The following is a 6,000-nucleotide window of genomic DNA, read 5'->3' as shown; positions in this document are numbered from 1 at the left end:
AGGCTTTGTGGAGTGCCAAACAAACATCTTGTAGTGGTCTATAAACTCTGGATTGTTTCTTCTTTTGGGCAACAGTTCTTTATTGTTTCAGGCAGGAACTTTCTGCTAACTTATATTGTCGCTTTTTTAATATATTATTCTGTCGGATTTTTATTTTCTCATATTATTATTGTTTTAATGCTTTTATTTGCGGGTCTGTGACCGTAATAAAGATTGATTGATAGGGATTACAGGGTCGTAAAAAAGGGAGTTTTACTCATGATAGGGATTTAATTTGAAATCTTCTAGGAAATAGTCTGTTCAGATTTGTGATCCCACTCTTTCTAGAATTGAGAATCTACTTGAAAATTTTGAAACAAAATCTTCAGTCATTGCATTCATTAAATAAATGTTTGCTGAAAAAAATACTGTAGTGCAGTAGCAACAGGAGCTGACATGTACTGAGGTTACTTAAACAAATTGGAGATTTGCTCAGACGGCAATATAATGGTACTATTTTGTTCTGGGTTCTCAGGGCATACCCTCATAGGATCTTTGCACCACTCCAAGATAAATTTTGCATCAATTTGATCTCTGCAATTGTCATTAGGGCTCAGCTCCCGAGCTGATTTATTTCTACTTGAGACACAGTGGTGGTTTCCTTACAGGTGACCCTCATGCTAGAGATTCATTGGCTGCGGTTACATAATCCAGATGTGCACTGGAAACCAGAAACGATTTCTTTCCATTACCAAAATATCAACAACACACTGAGAGGTCTTTATGCTTTTATTTGAAGCATGCTGTAAGGGACAGAAAGATGGAAAACCTTGTCTAATAAATGGTGGAGAGTATTGGAAAGGGAATAAAATCCACACTATTCCAGACAATTGCTTAGCAGCAGTTTCAACAAGGCAGATGTATTCTCTGCCATTGCAAAGAGCTGTCCCAAGTGAAACCACATGCAGTAGTCCAACTGAGTGATGCCAAAGAATGGATCACTCACTTGTCCGGGAACAACGTATCCACTATAAATGGTCAAAAGCTCTTTTAGGCATAGCTTCCACCTCAGTGGTGGGATTCAAATATGTCAATAACTGGTTTTCTGTGTGGATGCCGCTTCAGGAAGTCCATTCTGGGCCTGGGCAACAAAAAATTAGCTACTGGTTCTGCCGAAGTGGTGCAAACCGGCTGAATCCCACCACTGTTCCACCTCTTCTTTCAGCAGAAGCTATGAACCTTCAGAGTAGCTTTCAGGGAAAGTATAAGCCCTTCTAGATCAATAGCTAGAATACCCATGGCTTCGGGGTTGACAGTAATTTTGTCTTGCTAGGATTCAATCTCAGCCAGTTTTACCCCATCCAGTACCTCATGGACTCTAGCAATTCTCCACTGTATCTCCAGCTCAGCCTGGGACAGAAATGCAAAGCTAGATATCATCGTGTTGATACCAAATCCCCAACAGATAGTTATTCTAAAGTCTTTGTGCAGAGGTTAAACAAGATGTGAGAGGATCAATTTCTGGGGTCCTCCAGACTGGGGTGCCCGAGGGCAAAACCGCTCCACCTGCAGCTAAACTACCAGGAAAGATCAGAACTCCTGCAGAAAGTTTCTCCAACCTGCAGCCTTCACAGATGGCCCAAATGAATGCCATAATTAATTGTATTAAATACTACTGAAAAATGTCACACACAAAAAAAAGGTGCATTGTAACCCTGAAAGATTTGCTACAGGTCATCCACTAGAGCAACCAATCTGGTTTGAGCCCCATACCCAGAGATCCAAACAATCTGTTTCACTCAGGATCCCAATCATCTTCCCAAGAAATGAATTGGAAATTGTCCAATAGTTTTCCAGGATTGCTGAGTAAAGATATAGCTTTTTGAGAAAAGCTACGTCTTAACCTCCTTCAAGAGACCCACCTGGATATCTTAACTTGAAGGAGCAATCTATACTCTCTTTAAAAGGAAGTTATTGATCATTCTGTAACTAAAATTGAAACTAAATAATGAGTCAAAAGAGATTTCAAACTCCTGTGACTATTTTTAAAACAATTATAGCAAACAGCCAAATGTATGCCTCATGGATTTAAATTGGGGATTCGTATGTTTTATTTATTATATGTACTGACATTCAAGTCTTAATATTTTATTCCATAGTGAAGAATCTTTGATTAAGAATACAGAGTAATAATCCTTACTTGCCTCGTCTTCCCTATCTTGTGCATGAATGCCAAATTTTCTGTCCAAATTCAGTTACAAGCAGACAGGAGGGAATATCTTTGAAGCAGTGCATTGCCAGCAAGCAACATAAGGAATTTAAAGCCATCATTTTAATAGAACAGAGTAACAAGTGTTGGAAGGGACTTTGAAAGTCTTCTAATCCAACCCCTTCCTCAGGCAGGAGACCCTATACTATTCCGGACAAATGGTTGTCCAATCTCTTCTTTAAAAACCTCCAGTGATGCAGCACCCACAACTTCTGATTAATTGTTCTGTCAGGAAATTTCTCCTTAATTTTAGGTTGGTTCTCTCCTTGATTAATTTCCATGCATTGCTTCTTGTCCTGCATTCAGATGCTTTGGAGAATCGGTTGACCCCCTCTTAGTGGCAGCCCCTTAGATATTGGAAGACTGTTCTCATGTCACCCTTAAAGGACAAATGACTGTCCAGTCTCTTCTTAAAAACTTCCAGTGTTGGAACATTCACAACTTCTGGAGGCAAGTTGTTTCACTGATTAATTTTTCTAACTGTCGGGAAATTTCTCCTAGGTTATTTCTCTCCTTGATTAGTTTCCATCCGTTGCTTCTTGTCCTGCCTTCAGGTACTTTGTGGTGACCCCTGAGATATTGGAACACTGCTATCATGTCATCCCTACTCTTCTTTTCATTAAACTACACATAGCAAATTCCAGCAACTGTTCTTTATATGTTTTAGCCCCCAGTCTCCTAATCATCTTTGTTGCTCTTCTCTGCACTCTTTCTAGAGTTTCAACATCTTTTTTTACATTGTGTTGGCCTTTTTTGGCAGCTGCAGCACATTGCTGGCTCATATTTAAATGATTGTCCACTAGGACACCAAGATCCCTCTCAGTTACTACTATTGAGCCAGGTATCATATATGCTATACCTGTGCATTTGGTTTTTCTTCCCTAAATGTAGAACCTTACTTTTTTCACCATTAAATTTCATTTTGTTAAATAATACCCAAAGTTCAAGTCTGTCAAGATCCTTCTGTATCTGAAGCCTATCTTCTGGAGTGTTGGCTATTCCTGGCAGCTTGGTGTTATCTGCAAATTTGATGAGTTCCCCATCTACCCCTCATCCAAATCATTGATGTTGAAGAGCACTGGCCCTAAAACAGAGCCTTGGGGTACCCCACTGCATACTTCCCACTATGAAGATGCAGTTACATTGATGTCTACACATTGAGTGTGATTGGTCAGCCAGTTACGAATCCTGTGATTGGTCAGCCAGTTACAAATCCATCTGGTGGTGATGCTGTCTAACACACATGTCTCTATTTTATCAAGTAGTAGGTTGTGGTCTACTTTATCAAATGCTTTACTGAAGTCCAAGTAAATTATACCCACAGCATTTCTCTGGTCCACTAATTTTGTCACTTTATCAAAGAATGTAAGATTTATCTGTCATGACCTGTTTTTTGACAAGCCCAGTTTGGGTTTTGGTTATGACTTTATTTGCCTGTAAGTATTCATTCTAGGTTTCCCCCCTTTCTGCAAAACATAGTAATGGGGTTTCTATTCTCTCATTGAGTCTACATAAAGAATCAATATAGGCAAAGTTTTACAATTTTCACAGAATGTTTGGTAAATGTATTTAATCCTATCTTTTATAGGATTCATGATTTCAGATATTAAACCAATTTCTTTTTTGACAGCAATGAAGTGACTGATATTCACTGCCCCAGACTTACTGTAATTGACAGAATTTCCCTCTTGTGCATGTAAAATGAGACTGGGAAGTTATAACGGCAAACCAAACCTATGTGTCTGAATTCCATTTGTTTGGCCTTTCCAGAAGCTTGAAAATCTGTCTTTTATTGCTTGGACTTTTTTTTCAATTGCCTATGCTCTGAATTCCCAACTCCACACCCCCATGTATTTCTTCTTGAGCCATCTGGCCTGTATGGACCTCTGCTATGCTTCCAGCACAGTCCCCCAGATGCTGGACAACATTCAAAGCCCTGAACAAGCCATCTCAGTGGTTGGATGTGCCATGCAGATGTATATGTTTCTGGCCTTGGCCACAGCAGAGTGTTTTCTCCTGGTAGTGATGGCCTGTGATAGATATGTGGAAATATGCCATCCACTACACTACAGAGTCTTCATGAACAAAAGAATGTGGATCTTTTTGGCCATGACATGCTGGACTTGTGGCCTTGTCCTTCCAGTGGTCACTTGGCAGTTGCCATTCTGTGGCCCTAATTTGATAGATCATTGTCACTCTCTTATGCAATCCCATTATTTATAATTTGAAAAATAAGCATATGAAAACAGCTTTGGCTAGGATACTGCAGTTCTGAAAGCTTTGTGGAGTACCAAACAAAAAATAAGATGCATTGTAGTGGTCTATAAACTCCGCACTGTTTCTTCTTTCAGGCAATCGTTCTTATGGTTTCAGGCAGGATATTTCTGCTATCTTTGATTGTTGCTGTTTTTATTTATTTATATCACTGATGATAAAGACATAATCTGGAATCTTCTAGGAAATATTCTGTTCATATTTATGATTCCACTCTTTCTAGGAGTAAGTGAGAATTTACTTGAAAATTTTGAAATGAACATTTTAGTCATTACATTCATTAAATGATTGCTGCAGAAAAATACTGTAGTGCAGAAGCAACAGGAACTGACATGTACAGATGTTACTTAAATTGATTTTGCTCAGATGACAATATAATGGTACTATTTTGTTCTGGTTTCTCAGGACATTCTCTCACAAAATCAATTTTGCATCAGTTTAATCTCTGCAATTGTCATTTGGGCTCAGCTACTGAGCTGATTTATTTCTACCTCAAGACAGTATGTTTGAAAGAATAAATACAATCTTTTGCTTGAAAATATTAAACCAGAAGAATGATGTAGATAACCTCTCTTCAATGAATTTAAAAATGGATTTGTTGTTATTGTCAAAGATTTCATAAGAAGTTACAGTGATAATGTCAGGGCTTTTTTTGTCATAGAATGCTCAGAACGGAGTTCCGGCACCTTTTTTGGATGGAACCTTGTAGGGTAGACAAGGTGGGTTGTATGACATGTGTGAGTTCCGGCACCTTTTTCTTTCACAAAAAAAGCACTGGATAATGTAATCAGTGACATGGATAATTTTTCAATGCTGGAATTACAACAGATTAGATAACATTTTGCTTGATGGAGTTTGTGGGAAGTACATACCCTACTGGAATGAAACGTGCTTCAAGTTGTAAATAGCTGGGATTCAACAGGTTCCGTTGACGTCAGAGCCATGTAGCATTTCACAAATGTAAGGTTTGACCAAACCTCATCTTTATACTTTGAAGCTCACTTTTTAAATACTGTTTATTAAAGATTGAAAACTTTAAGAACTGTTGGGTTGTATTTGCTGGATGAATTCCCCTTCAAACTGTTAAGAAAGAAAACTATGTATTTAAAATTTTGTAACAATTTTTTTGGGAATATATATACCCACAAGATGAGCACAGCATTAATTTTAGAAAGTTTAAATCAGGGGTGTCAAACTCAATTTCATTGAGGGCCACATCAGCATTGCGGTTGCCCTCAGGGGGCCGAGTGGGTATGGCCAGGGTGGGCGTGGCCTACTGGGTGGGCGTGGCTAGAGTGCGTATGGCCTACTGGGTGGGCATGGCCAGCTCTACATCGTTCGCATCAAGGGTGCCTATGGGGGCCTGGGCAGGAGTGGGACAGATCTGAGGGTCTCTGGCAGAAGGAGGGTCTCTGGGGCAGGGCCAAGGCAGTGGGGGCCGTTCCCTCACTGTTTCCAGGATGGCTTCGCGGGCCGCA

This window comes from Vipera berus (assembly GCF_964194415.1).
Source record: "Vipera berus genome assembly, chromosome: 2".
In the NCBI taxonomy this organism is placed as follows: domain Eukaryota; kingdom Metazoa; phylum Chordata; class Lepidosauria; order Squamata; family Viperidae; genus Vipera; species Vipera berus.
The sequence above is the reverse complement of the archived record's forward strand: the minus strand, read 5'-3'. Positions refer to the sequence as shown.